The sequence below is a fragment of the Lolium rigidum genome, chromosome 7 (assembly GCF_022539505.1).
Source record: "Lolium rigidum isolate FL_2022 chromosome 7, APGP_CSIRO_Lrig_0.1, whole genome shotgun sequence".
NCBI lineage: Eukaryota > Viridiplantae > Streptophyta > Magnoliopsida > Poales > Poaceae > Lolium > Lolium rigidum.
This window is the reverse complement of record NC_061514.1, coordinates 259,320,748-259,336,188: the sequence shown is the minus strand read 5'-3', so window position 1 is coordinate 259,336,188 and position 15,441 is coordinate 259,320,748.

Genomic DNA, 15,441 nt, shown 5'->3' with positions numbered 1-15,441 from the left:
CTTGGAAGAGGAACTTCGAAGGAGCTTGCTGCCAAGGCGCGACCTGCGGAATCCGGAACCCAATTTACCTGGACCAGCTCCAAGGAAACTCCCCAAGAGGAACCCAAGACCAGCGGCTATCGCTTCGAAAAAGAAAGTGAAGAAGATGTGTCTTCTCCGGCCGAAGGCGCCAAGGAACGAGGATCCGAGAGGGCAAAACTTCTCCGGCTAAGGGGGAGTGAGAACTTTTATTCCTGCGGGAAAAACAATGCATCATTTTGGCCCCAGCGAGGGTTTGTAATAAGACTTTAAATTCTTAAGTAGCTAGGAACGAAACGATTATGCATAGGGCGGAAACACTTATCCTGCTATCCGTTTAATATTATGTGCATGTTTCGTTTTATGTCGGAAAGCAAGTGCTGATCTCGTTATTTTCCGGCTTGCCCGCTTGACCTTCCACGAGCCGGAAAACCTTAGCCGGAGACGCTCGCCAGCGGCGACGAAGCCCAATGGCAATCCGTCTATAACCGCGGAAACAAGCCCCCAGGCATAGGTGCCGGAAATCGCTACTAGGAATCCACGAGTTCGCAACGAGATAACAACTTAATCAGAAAACTTAAGCTTACGTCCTAAAGGACGATTTTAGAAATCACAACTTTTATACACGCCTAGGCGGAAAACATCCAGCTCGCGGTTTTAGTCGGAAAAACATACACGATCTAAAATGAACAAGTAAAGGAGGTAAAAGACTCAAAGAGTGAACCATAAGCTTTATTTCATTGATCATGTATAACTATTACGAGTTTGTAACTCGGAAAAATATGCTAAGTGTAGAAAGGACGTAGCTGTGCTATATTCCAAGGGCGATCTGTTTCATCGTAGATGTCATCCGGATCCTCACGCTTGCGTTTCCGGCGCCGGTTAGCGGGTCTATCCCTCGGCTCGCGGAAATCGACAAGGTAGCACGATCCGTTATGAAGCACTTTGCTAACGACAAAGGGTCCTTCCCATGGAGATTGCAACTTATGGTCTTTCACCTGTCGAAGGCGGAGGACCAGGTCTCCGGCCATGAAGGAGCGTTTCCGAACTCGACGACGGTGATAGCGTCGGAGCTTCTGCTGGTAGATGGCGGAGCGCTGGTCAGCTAGATTCCGGGCTTCTTCGATCAGATCCACAGATAGCTGTCTGGCCTCGTCAGCTGTTTCATCGTTATAGGCGGAAACTCGCGGTGAATCATGGATGATGTCGGAGGGAATCACGGCTTCGGATCCGTATACCAGGAAGAAAGGGGTAAACCACTGTTGACCTGTTAGGGGTAGTTCGCAAACTCCACAAAACGAGCGTCCGGTTCGTCGGCCCAAGCTCCAGCTGCTCGTCGCAGCGGTTCTTCAAGGCGTGGCTTGATTCCTGATAATATTAGACCGTTAGCTCTTTCAACTTGACCATTGGATTGTGGGTGAGCCACAGATGCAAGGTCCAATCGAATCCCCATTATCTCGCAATAATCCTTCAATTCTCCCTGAGCGAAGTTTGTGCCATTATCTGTGATTATGCTGTGTGGGATGCCGAATCTCATTACGAGGCTGATGACAAATTTTAGTGCCGTAGCACCGTCGGCTTTTCTCATCTGTCTTGGCCTCGATCCACTTGCTGAACTTGTCAACGGCGACCGGGAGGTATTCACAACCACCGGGAGATGATCTTTTTAACTTACCAACCATATCGAGCCCCCGGACCGCAAATGGCCGGGTGATAGGTATGGTCTTCAGCTCTTGGGCTGGAGCGTTTGGTTGAGTAGCGTAGTGCCGACAACCTCGGTAGGTCTTGACTATCTTATCGGCGTCTTCTTTAGGCGTGAGCCAATAAAAGCCTAGCCGAAAAGCTTTTGCAACGAGTGATCTGGGAGCGGCATGGTGCCCGCAGTCCCCTGCGTGGATCTCTCTGAGGATTTCAATGCCATCTTGATTTGAGACGCATTTGAGAAATACCCCTGTTGTGCTTCGTTTGTAGAGCTGTCCATCAACAATTGTGTAGGATCGTGCTCGTCTGATGATCTGGCGCGCGAGGACCTCGTCCTCCGGCAACTTCTGATCGATGAGATAGTCCAGGAAAGGCTGTGTCCAAGCCGGAATGGTGGCCAACACCTCTTTAGCCGGAGACACTGCCACTTCTGGGTTTTCCGGGTTAGCGCCCTTCACCGAGGGTATCCGGAGATGCTCTAGGTAAATTCCGAGCGGAATTGGCTTTCTGCCGGATCCGAGCTTGGATAGCATATCTGCCGCTGTATTGTCGTCTCTTCGACGTACTTGACTTCGTATGCGAGGAAGCTCTTGGCGATCTCGTCAACTTCGTCTCGTAGGCCGCCATGACGGAATTTACGGCGTTCCGGGTTCCGGCTCCGGACTTGCATCCGGAGCTTCGTCCAATCCGCAACGAAATCCGCCAAGACTTGGGATTTGACCGCGAGTCCTTGGCTTGTAAGCGATGTCGAAGGCGGATAATTCGATGCCCCATTTAGTCTGTTCGTCTGTTGCGTCGGCGTTGTTGAGAATTGTTGACGGCGGAGCTTTGCTCACAAGCGTTACTCGGGTGCTCTTGGAAGTAGTGTCTCGGCTTCCGGCTGCCAAGGAAAACTCCATAAGCTAGCTTACGAAAGTGAGGGTATCTTTGCTTTGATTCGTCGAGCACCTCGCTAATGTAGTAGACAGGTCTCTCGTACGTCATATTCATGACCTTCTTCCTTTCGCTCCACCACGATGACGAGGCTGACGACCTTGTTGGTAGCCGCCAGATAAAGGAGCATTGGCTCTGACTCTGCTGGGGCTGCCAAGATAGGTGGGGAGGTAAGTATTTCCTTCAACCCACGAAGAGCTGCGTCGGCTGCGTCGTCCCAGACAAATTTGTCCGTTTTCTTGAGCAGCTTGTACAGAGGTAGCGCCTTCTCGCCAAGACGGCTAACAAACCTGCTGATTGCTGCGACGCAACCAGTTAGTCGTTGCACATCTTTGAGACAAGTTGGTCGTTTGATGCACAGGATTGCCTTGATCTTTTCCGGGTTCACCTCAATGCCTCTGTGAGAGACTATGAAGCCAAGGAGTTTTCCGGCTGGTACGCCAAAGACGCACTTCAGCGGATTCAACATCATCTTGTACCTGCGGAGGTTGTCGAAGGTTTCTGTGAGGTCGCTGATCAAGTCGGATCCTTTCCGGGTCATGACCGCGATGTCGTCGACGTAAGCGTGCACGTTCCGGCCTATTTGGTCCTTCGGGCACCGCTGCATCGTACGTTGGTAAGTAGCACCTGCATTTTTCAAACCAAAGGGCATAGTAACGTAGCAGGTAAGTACCAAACGGGGTAATGAATGAAGTTGCCTTTTGGTCGGATTCCTTCATCCGGATCCGATGGTACCCGGAATACGCATCAAGAAAACACGAAGTTCCGCCCCCGCCGTCGAATCAATGACTTGGTCAATGCGCGGCGGGGAAACGGATACTTCGGGCAATGTTTGTTCAAGCCGGAGTAATCGATGCACATTCTTAGTATTTCGGTGTTCTTTTTGGGTACAAGGACGGGATTCGCGACCCAATCGGTGTGGATAACTTCTATTACAAAACCTGCTTCTAGTAACTTTGCTAGTTCCATTCCTATGGCGCGGCGCTTCTTATCTCCAAAGCGTCGCATAGCTTGCTTCACTGGTTTAGCCCCCGGATTTATGTTGAGGTAGTGCTCGGCGAGTTCCCTAGGTACTCCGGACATGTCAGAAGGTTGCCATGCGAAGATATCCATGTTAGCGCGGAGGAACTCGACGAGCGCGCTTTCCTATTTGGGGTCCATGTTGGCCCCGACTGAAACCTGCTTGGAAGAGTCACCCGGAATGAGGTCGTGCTTCTTGGTTTCTATCGCGGGCTTGAAAGAGGTTTTACGCTCGGAGATCCGCTTCTTGGTGGTCCGCATCTCGGTCGGATCCACCGCGGCCCCGTAGCCTTTCGGCTCTTCTCCGGATATGACGGACTGCGAAGGCGGCTTCGCCCAACTCGCACTCATGAGCCTTCTTGTAGTCTCCGGTTATGGTGATCATACCATTGGGACCCGGCATCTTGAGCTTGTTGTAGATATAGCACGCCCTTGCGTGGAACTTGTGGTAGGTGGGCCTGCCGAAGATGACATGGTAGGAGCTCTTGAAGGGCACAACTTCGAACGTGATCTTCTCTTCGCGGAAATTATGAACATCGCCGAAAGCCACGGGAAGTGTGATGCTGCCGAGGGAGTTCGCCTTCTTACCGGAACCACGCCGTGAAACTCAGTGGTGCTGTGTTTGAGCTGTTCCTTGGTGAGGTTCATCCGCTCCAAAGTCTCCAGGTACATGATGTTCAAGCTGGCTCCGCCATCCATGAGGCACTTGGAGAAGTCATACCCGTCTATGCGGGGACTCACAACCAAGGCGTAGTATTCCTTTGGCACAATGGCGGGATGATCTTCCCTGTCAAATGTGCACGGAACTTCCGACCACCGACATACTGCGGCACGGCGGAAGCTGTGGCGTCCGGGATCCGGGTAGCTGATTTTGTAGCACGGATCGTGGGGGTTCCGAGGAAGGTGTGATAAGCCCCCACGCTCTTTTTCTCGAAGGGGTTGGATTTTCCTGCGGATCCGGCTTTGGGATCCGGCGAGTTATCATCCTCGTCCATCGCCTCGGAACTGTCCTCCTCCTTGTCCTTGTTCTTGCCCTTGCCTCCTTTGCCGCGTGGGCGGTGTTTCCGGGCTCGCTTGTATCCTGCCTCCGGGTCGTTCTTGAGGTCGTTGACCCACTTGCAGTTGCGGTTGGTATGAGCGGACTTCCCTGTAGCCGGATCCAAGTGGGCCGGGCAGGGCATGTCTCCGTACTCCTCGTAGGTTTGCGGGGCGCGGGATCCGCCGGCGGTGACCTCGGTGCCATGCTCGGCGACCCCTGCCGGCTCCGCCTCCACGGCCGCGTCCTCTTCCGCCTCCTCGAACCTCCGCGTTGGAACGCCATGGCGACCATCTCGGATCCGCCACTCTTCCGGTCATCAGGGTTTTTGCGCTTGTGGCCGCTGTTGTTACCGTTATCACGGTTCTTCTTTTGCTGGTGCAGGGGGATTGCTGTAGCTGCGATATCACCGCCTGCGTCGTCATCGGCGGCAGTGTGATCACTGGCAATGGAGATCATTTCATCCAAAGTCAGTTTGTTGGCGTTAGCCAAACATGTAAGCTTATGCCTCAGCAATCCTCCTCTCTGCAGTCCACCAATAAAGGCGTACATGGCAGTGGTGTGATCGACGTTTTCGCACTCGTTTCTGCATGCCAACCATCGTGTGAGGAAGTTTCTTGAGGTTTCTCCCTTCTTCTGGATACAAGCTTGTAAGTCGCTTGCCGTGGCGGGTCTTTTGTAGGTGCCCCTCGAAGTGTTTCTCAAAAGCGGTCTTCGGGTCGAACCAGACAAAAGATGGAGTTCTTCTCGAGGTCGGCCGAGCCGGATCCGGGCTGGTCCTACAAGGTACAACTGGAGCATGCGGCAGGCGATGTTAGGGGTTCCTCCGGCGAAGGTTACTTGCATTGTAGTAGTCCTCAATCCGGGTATCCGGCCTTTCGGTGCCATCATAATGCTTCAGATTTCCGGGTAGCTTGAGGGAGCTCCTTGGCTTTGGTTCCTCTCGAATCATCCTGCCAAAGCACTTCGGACCAATATAGTCGGTTCTGTACTCGTTAAGGCGGTCCCGTGCGTCGCGCGAGCCGTGGCGGGGAGACTTTGAGCGCGAGCGAGATCTCCGGCCATTGCCTCCGCCTCCACCTCCGCCGCCACCGCTAGGTGGTGGTGAGGGAGACCTGCGAGGTGGGCGGTCTGACTTCTTGCTTCCGCCATCTGAATCTCCACGACCTTCCTGGTGCTGACTCCGGCTTCTATGGCTGCCTTCACCTTGGCGCTGGCTGCCCTGGTCATTCCGGCGAGGCTCCGGGTCACGGCTCCGACGAGGCTCTGGGTCGCGGCTCCGACGAGGTTCTGGATCGCGGTTCCGGCGAGGTTCTGGGCCGCGGTCTTCATTCCGGCTCCTTCTGGGCTCGGGCTCAGAAACATTGTTCTGGTTCCGGCGAGGTTCCGGCGAACGCTCCTCGTTTCTCGTTTCTTGGCAGCACGTTGTCGCGGATAACAATCGCACCGTGCCCTATGGGCCTGGTGTTTCCGGGCTGGACTACGGCGGCGAGGGGGTCGCGGGTAACCGTTGGGCGGAGGAGAGGGGTTGCGGTATCTGTCTCGTCCGGAGTACATCGCATCCTTTCCCTTTCTTGGATCCGACGGAGGCGTCTGTGATGGGACGGGGATCGGATTTGGGTGTTCCATGGCCCTTCTTCTGCGCTCTGAGGATCCGGTGTGTGATTCATCGTCGGGATGCCGATCGGCGCGGGCGTCCTTCTGCGCGGTAGATACACAGTTATCCGGATTGGATTCCAACCTGCGCGAAGTATCTGCCTTGCTCTGCTGCTCGCATTGCTGAAGCGACAAGTGTGCGGAGATGGTTGATATCAACTTCTTCGTCCTTCTTCTTCGACAATTCCGCTGCTTTCAGCATGTTGTCCTTTGGAGTTTCCGGCGGCGGTGAACTGCGGGCGTGTTGAAGGCTATCCTGCGAGGCGGAATTGCTTCTCCGACAATACGATCAGCCTCCGCCTCGCGCGTAGGTCATCTTTACTTCCCACTCAGCCCTCATGCTCTTGACGTGCTCGAGTGTGTTAGTAATCTCGCGGTCCCGTCCGTCGAAGTTTTCCGGCCAGGCTGCATGATCTGCCCTTCCTATCTTTAATGCGGCTTCGGTGTCGGCGAGCCTCTTGGCTGTGCCCGAGCATCTCCTTTCCGGCGGTCTCTAGAGCCTCCGGATCTGCGGCGTGGCCCGGAGTTATAGGTGTGTTAAGAATCGCTCGCGCGGCCACCTCTTCTGCCGACGGGATTTCCTCCGAAGGAGAATCCCTTTGGGGTCGCACCCGAGACATTGGAGATCCTTGTTGGGATGGTTCGGATTGGCCGACTTGGTCTCCGGATCCGGTTTGTCCCGGCGGCCGCTACCGTTGCGAGAACACTGCTTCGGCTGGGCGGAGTTGACTTCAGGCTGATCGCCGAGACCATACTCCTCCAACTTGCGGACGAAGTCATCAGATTCCATGGACGGGGTGTCCCCGGAAATTGGGCTCAGATTGCCCAAGATCGACTCTTCAACCGGAGCTTCGCTTTCTCCGACAGGCTGAGCCTGATCCGGATCTGCGCCGTTTTCCGGTGCCTCTTCCTGCTCGGGACCAGCTCCGACTTCTTGAGGGGCGGTTCCGGCGGTATGGCCCAAGAAGTGTACGAAGTGGCACCTCTGCTTTTCTAACACCGGGAGACCCGAGCGGATCTGCATTGGTCTTCCACCTTTGTTTCCTCGCTCGGGGGCGGATTGGGTGGGCTTTGAAATTTCCGGATCTAAGGCGGAATCTTCCTTGGGAAGTTCTGCGTCTCGGATTGGATCTTCGCGACGGCGTCCAGCTCGCGGCGGTCGCGTCTGCGTTACTTACCAGTGGGTTTCCGTCGGAATCGACGGTCTCCCCGATGAAGATGTGTATGCCGCCAACTGGGATGATGGAGAGCTTGACGGGGTCGGTTTTAGCCGGAATCCAACACTCATCCGGAGGGACGATCGGCAGATTTCCGGCGTAAAGAACACGCCCCACGGCCGATGGTGTCGTCGTAGCTTCCCATGGCGGAACCCTCCCGGTTCCGGCCTCCGGACGCCGCGAGCCCCACGGTGGGCGCCAACCGTCGTTGCCTAATCGACGGTACCTCGGAGGAGGGATCCTCACGAGGGGAGAAGAAGTAGGGGCCATAGGGCGGAGTGCACACGGGACGGTGGTACGCGAGTTACCCGGCTTCGGAACACCCGCACGATGACGGGGCCTACCGCCGCTTGTCTGGAATTATCTGGGCGCTTTCGCGTTGTTACATTGAGTTGTGGTTGTCGTGCCTCTAGGGCTCCCGGGATCCGGCTTATAAAGGCGCACGGATCTAGGGTTTACACGGAGAGTCCTAGCCGGATTACAGATAGACTAACTACGGTACAATATCTTGCCGTGCACGTCACGGATCCGCCTTCCATATACATCGTACTGGATCCGGGTTCCTCATGGGCCTCCATGGATCCGGGTTACTCCTATGTCGGTACGGATCCGGCCTGCCGATCCTGGGCTGGACTTCTTCCTTCATGATCAACGACAGAATCGGGCCGCCCGATGGGCCACATGCCTCATCACCGTCTGTGGGCCACCCGGGCTTGCCGGATCTAGGCACTGTCGATGGTACACCTATGAAGTATACCCACAACAAGCGCCTATCTAAGGAGCAAGCCACCCTCGAGAAACGCCTATCTGCGGCAGACCGATCCAGCGAGCGACGCAGAGGCTCGTAGGGAAGTGCCTCCCGAAGTACCCACGGAGGAGGCAAACATCGATCAAGAATGTCTTTAGAAAGATGATGCAAGGGAGATAACGTCAAACCTGAACAAATCCTTTATGACTACGGACACCGCGGGCATGCCACGGCCAAAAACCGTTGCGGGAGCAACAGTCCAACCTTGCAGCATACCTCATTAATCAGCGTCCCGAAGGATCCATGGCTCAGGCTCACCGTGGCGCCTTAGAAAGTCTCGCGATATTAGGAGACAATCTAGTTCCACGGAAGGAGAAGACCACGTTGCAGGCCAACGGCTCAAAGCATCGCGCAAGAGACGCTCGGGATGAAATTACTCAGAGTAGGATCGACAAAGCAAGGCGACGACGCGCCCTCAGAGAGGAATTCGACAGCGATTCTTCGGACGAGACCCAGGAGAACGACGGCGAGCTTAGGGGAGCCGATTGTTTAAGCTACAAAATTCGGGAGGCGATGCCACCCAAGAAGTTCAAACCCACCCCTACCGACGCCGCCAAGTACGATGGGCAGCGGGAGCCGAGATCCTGGATAGAGGACTATCTACGGACGGTAATTCCGCAAAAGGGAACCGGATAGCGGCAATGCAAAGTGCCTACGGCTCTTACCTAAAGGACTCGGCGCGAGCTTGGCTCGGAGGTCCGCCAAAGGGTTCCATTAAGTCATGGGACGACCTAGTAGAAGCCTTCGTCGCCAACTTCCAAGCAACCTACAAAAGGCCCGTCGGGATCGAGGAATTACGGCATTGTCGGCAAAGCGGAAGGAGTGGATGCGTGCATACATCGGGAGATTCACCAAGCTCCTGAACGCTGCGGAAGACGTATCTGTCGACAGAGCGATCGACGCCTTCAGTGATGGCATCCGACGTGAAAGCTATATAGAAGAACTTGGGCGCAAGAAGCCGAAAACCATAACAAAGTTAATGGAAATTGCCAACAGCTGGGCCGATGGCGAAGACAACGTCCGAAAGCCACGACAGCGCAGTGACGACGAAGAGGACGACCAACCGAAGCACGATTCGGGTGGTCGAAGGGATCGCAACAAGAGAAGGAAGAACCGCAGCTACGATGACAATAACTTGGTGGCTGCAGGTTATTCTGATCGGTAGGATGATCGGTACGATGACAGGCGAGATGATCGGCAGGACGGTAATCGGAACAACTCTGGGAACCGTGGCAACTATAAACCACGACAACAGAGAACTCCCGAACTACCCTACGCTGAGCAGATCAACGCCCCCTGCTACCTGCATTCATATACCGATTCCAAGGATGGTAAAATAAAGTCTAGCCACTTGCTCAGGGACTGTCGGCAGTTCATCGATATGCATAAACTCATCCGACGAGCGAGGCCAGCAACAGCTACCACCGCCACCACCACCACCTTCACCGCAACATCAGGTCCAACAAGCTCAACCTCATCAACCCAACGAGGCATTTCCACCACCACGTGGGCAGATGAGTATGATTCATAGGACAGGCGTCTCAAGGAGAGAAATGAAGAAGCTCACCCGAGATATCAACCTGGCAGAAAGCGTTATGGCGAACATCCCTGAGTATGTCGAGTGGTCTTCTCAGAATATCATGTTCAGCCAAGCGGATCACCCGATGACTATACCAAAACCAGGACACGCCGCCCTAGTGGTCGAAGCACAGATAGGAGGGTTCAAGATGAGCAAAGTCTTCATGGACGGAGGAAGTGGACTCAACCTGATATTCCTTGACACAATTCAAAGTATGGGGATCACCATGAGAATGTTAGAAGAATCAGACACCCGCTTCCATGGGATTCTCCCTACTTCACCAGCGTACTCTCTCGGCAATGCATACCTGAACGTCGTCTTCGGCAAACCCGACAATTTCAGGAAGGAGAAGATCGAGTTCGAAGTCGTGAACTGGGAATCACAGTATCACGCCATACTCGGGAGACCAGCTTATGCCAAGTTCATGGCTGTGTCGCACTATGCATACCTCAAGCTGAAAATGCCTGGGAACAATGGAACGAACATCACGAGTCCATGGAAGTTTCTCACGCTCGGACAATTGTGATCGTGATTTTCAAAGGATTGCTGCAAAGTTTGGGCCACGACGAGAAACCGTCGACCCTCCGCCCAAGCCGACGATACGAGAAATCAAGGAGGAAAAACATGACAGAGAAACCAAGAAGAAGCCAGCCAACCTTGCTCTTGAAGCCTCGGCGAGCAAAAGCTTCGGCAGCACAAGCTTCGGCAGTTGCCGATGCAGAAGATATAGGAGGCAGCGAGGCACTGACAATCGCTGCCCAAGCCCCTGGCGAAATCAACAACGCTGCAGCAACCACTAGCATGACGAAGAAATCAGAAGATGCTATCGAAGATGAGAAGAACCCCTTCCTTGATAAAGCACTTCCTTAGTCTTTAATTTTTTTCCCTTTACTTTACACAGGGCCTCCCTTTTTCGCCCTCTAGTTTCGTATTTATCCTATCAATGAGTACTTAAGTTTCAATTCTTGTTAAGCATTGCGGTAATTTAAAGCATCTATGACCGCGCCACCGTGAACCTTGCTTACAAGTAACGGTACAACGTAACGCGCGGCAGAAGATTGCGCCCCAAGGGAAAAACTTCTACGAGTGCTGCAAATAAAAACAAGGACATTAATCCTTCCCTCTGCTTCATATGCCTCTACGAGTGCCGCAAAAAAGCAAGAGTTTGGAAAACATAAAACAACCCACGTTCGATATTTCACTTATGGAAATATCAAAGAACAACGGGCTCATTGGCAGAACCATTGCACCCGAAATATTCGGGAGTGACTGTCGAAACTTACAATCGGTTGAAAGCAAAGTTGCGCATACAACGAGGTTTAGCAAAACCTGCAACACGAGCTGATCACTCATAATGATTTGCTGACCAACCAGGTATACATGCATATAACGGGCAACTAAGATTTGCTCCTTCAAAAATTTGCCAACGGCACGGTAAAAGTACATATTCATGTATTTACCAACTAACAAGTTTCGGCTTAACAATCCTAACACTTGGATGGATTAGCCAATGCAATTCATTTTACAAAAATAACTTTACACCCTAACGTCACCCTTGCGGAGTTTCCCTTTCTTCAGGTACATTTGACTCCTCCTCAAGCCTGTCGACAATTATGTTGGCGGGCACTAAAACCTTAGGGTACAGTTCTTCAAAATCACCGGTTGCGTTGGCGATAGATAGCAAACATGCTGAGGGATAACGAGCAAGCACAAGGGCAAGCGTACACTTGGCCCCTGCGAAAACTTGAGCTCGCACCAAATCCCGAACCTTCTTGGCGTTTCCAAACTCGGACATCAAAGTCAAAAGCGTGGGGAAGCTGCATTCAAAGGAAACATTGTCTTCCAAACCACCCTCATAGCTTTATAGCACTTATCAAAGAATTGGTGGACTTGTTGGACCCGATCCTGAAATTTTGCAACAGTCCGAAGCCTTCGAGTGATCCCGCCAGAAAATCTCTTCGGATGAGGAAAGCTGGGTTGAAGCATGCACTCGCTCGTGTATCCGCTTGTTCTCTTCCGCACGGTTCAACGCTATGACTGGCAAAAGAATCAGTAAAGAGTCAGACAAGGTGTTGTTAACAAAAGGGCAAAGGAATCAGGAAACTTACAGTTCAAACTCTCAGTAGCTTTATGCAGCTTAGTAAGAGTGTACCGTACCACGTCGGCTGCATGCTCGCTCTTCTTATTGACAATAGCAGCTAAGGCATAAGTGCTGCGTAGGTCCTTTTCCATCTGCGTAATCCGATCCTTCATACGCTGGATCCGATCACTTTCAGGAAGGGCAACCGAACAGTCGTCAACAAATGAGGGTACTGGGAAGACCTGCAGGAAACACCGTTACAAAAGGATGATGGATATGGTACAGCTGAGCATCCGAAATAACTCCCATCGGGAGAAGTACAAGAAGAAATATCATAACAAAAGTGTGCTAACAACATTGCTAGCACGGAGTTTATTACAAGCATAAGTTTTGCGGCAGAATAATGTTTCACATCAGTTCAAGCATAAAGTTTGCTACAAGAATCAAGGGGCTTGGGTTTGAGTCGATAAATTGGGTCCAACCGACGATTTCCTTGATGAAACCAGTTCAAGGAGCTGGCGGGCACAAGTAAGGGCGGACGCTTTAAAGGTGCTTAAATCAACAAGCTGCCCGTCTTGCTCTTTCGGCAGCTCCTTGGTCATTTCTTCGATGTCACCCTTAAAGCCGTAACCCATCATAAGCTGGAAGGCAAGGACGGCACCATAAGTGCGCGATGTACGCTTGAATACCTCGATAACCTCCTTGGTGTCAACCGCGAAGGCATCGACCAGCTGCCCCAGGGTCTTCTCCTGCTTGATCTTGGGGAAAATCATCGAGTGCATCCACGCCAGGGCACCCTTCCCCTTTACAAGAAGCTCCCGCGTAAGCTGGTGAGAGGCAAGAATCATCGACATAGCATTTGCTCGGAGAGTTGTTTGGAACTCTATCCGGGGCATCGGCGGGGATATTCGCCGCTTCGCGAGGAAAAGAAGGAAAAAAGTGCATTGGCAAAAGGATCGAATCCATAAGTACATCAATCGACGAGAGGTGTATAAAAATTACCAAGCAAGGCCAAAGAAGACTGACGAAGGACTTCATCCTTTTCGGCTGCCCGAGCTTCAGCCACCAGCCTGGATGCTTCCTCCTCCTTCAACTTCTCTTTCAGCTTCCCCAGTTCCACCTTTAGAAAGTCAACCTCTTGGCGAGCCTCAGCAGCTATCTTGACTGCGCCATCCAATTTCAAGGAGGAAGATTTGACTTCCTCTTGTAGCCGAGCCTTGTCAGCTTCCAGAGAAGTGAATTAGGAGGCGAAGGCCTCCAAAGAGGAAATAACGCCTCGCAAGTCCTTAAGAAAGAAGGATATTTTACCGAAATTGTCAAGCAAAGCACGCTCCAAGAGATTGGCATCACAGTTAGAAAAAGACTTACGTAAGGAGGAGTCGCGGTGACAGCAGCTTGGAGAGACGTCTTTCCCTTTGGAAAGGGAAGAAGCGATCGATGCTTGAGCCATAGGGGCAGCCTTAGGAACCGAAGCTTCGGAAGCCACTACGACCGGCGAAGCAGCATCAGATTTGGCTTTTTTAGACGGAGGCTCGATAAAGCCTTCGTCGCTGCAAAGGTGAAAGGTTGACAATGAAGAGTAAGAAAAATAAAAGGGCAAAGTATAACTTCAGAAAAGAAACTACTTACATGTCGAAGAGATCATCTTCATCGGCAAAGCCGCCGGTTGATCTCTTCACGAGTGAAGCCCCGGCCTCCTCGGCGCATCTGCATCAACAAAGGTATCATGATCGGCGTCATCATTACGCATTGATCCATCTCGCGACACCAGCGTCATCGGCTGAGGAAGGAAGGTCGGTGTGGGCAACTTCAAAATCTATCGGACCATTATATTCGTCCTCTAGGCCTCGTATGCTCGACGAGTGAAAGTCTACGGGGATTGAGGAGCCTCTCCCTTCGAAGTATCATCCGGTGAATCATGCATATTTCCGTAAACTATGGGGATCCGTTGAAGAAAATAGCAAGTAAGAACGAGTGGTAATTATGTCGACTAAGTAAAAGCGAGCATAGTAGGAACGTGAAGAAAAGAAAAATACCTCCGATGGTGGATGGCCGACGTCTAGGGGAGCATAAGAACAAATCAGCGGAATCGAATCTTCCCGGCTAAAAGAAGTAAGGCGACGGACTTCGTCAAGCAACTCCTTTTCCGACGGATCGGCGGCAGTTGATCCCGGTTTCATCCTTTGGACCCGAGTACAACCACATCGGGTGAACTGCGGCCATGACTGGTTGGACTCGGCGTTTCAAGAATAAAGCTGCCACCTCTGTACCGATCATAGTTTGGCCGTCGGCCTCTTTGATTCGAAGGAATTTGGCAAATAGTTCTTCGGCTGTTGCTCTTTCATCGGATATTCTTCCAGGAATTCTTGGGCTTGGCTTCGGAGACATCGGCAAAGCAAGGAAGCTGAGATTCGGGTGACAAGGAGTCCTTGATGTAAAACCATTTCAGTCTCCACCCTTGCACGGACTCCCTCATTGGGAAATTGAAATAATTGACCTCCGAACGACCTACAAACCCCACTCCTCCAATGACAAAGTAACCATTACTGCTTCTGTATCTCTTTACGTAGAAGATCTTTTTCCACAGCCCGAAATGAGGTTCGATACCCAGAAACGCCTCGCAAAGGGTGATGAACACAGCAACATGGAGGATTGAGTTGGGGGTAAGTTGCCATAGTTGGATTTCGTACGTTCGCAAGAGATGAAGGAGGAATCCATGAGTGGGAAGCGAAGGGCCTCGGTATAGGAAAGATAAGAACATCACGGTAAAGCCAGCAGGAGGATCGAGGCCGAGAAATCGCACTCGGGAGGATTACGTTTCCCGCGTCGGAAGATATCAATCCCGGGCTTCAGGATCTCTTTTCGTCACGCTTGGTGACGGTTGACGCTACCCGGCCTCCGGGCTTGACCATTGAACTCGACGAGCCGGCGGCGCCGGAGGCTGGGGAGGAGCGCTAGGAGCGCTCCCCTTCGGAAGGGAAGAGGAGGACTTGGCGGCGGCACCTCCGCTGGTGGAACTGGCGGCGGCGGCAGGATTCTTCTTCTTCACCATTGTGAGATCTGATGAAGATTGGGAAAGCAGCAGTGGCGGCGCAGCAACGGCAAACAAAGGAAGAAGGGGAAGAATGAGGAGATGCTACGGGAAGCGTGGAGGAGATTAGGGATTTTTCGCCCTTTGGAGATTTTAAGAGTTGTGTAAGCACGTGGCGCTTGAAAAAGGGGAGGAACCGGCGGCCCACTATTCCCACGTTGTGCGAAAATCGAGAAGGCACCTCGGTCATCACGCGTGCACTGATCAAGCCCTAAAAACTGCTCGCGCAGAGCTAGGGTGGGCCCGTCAGGTCAAGTCTTGTCCATCAGTCCACAGTAGTTACACGTCAACAGTGACGTCAT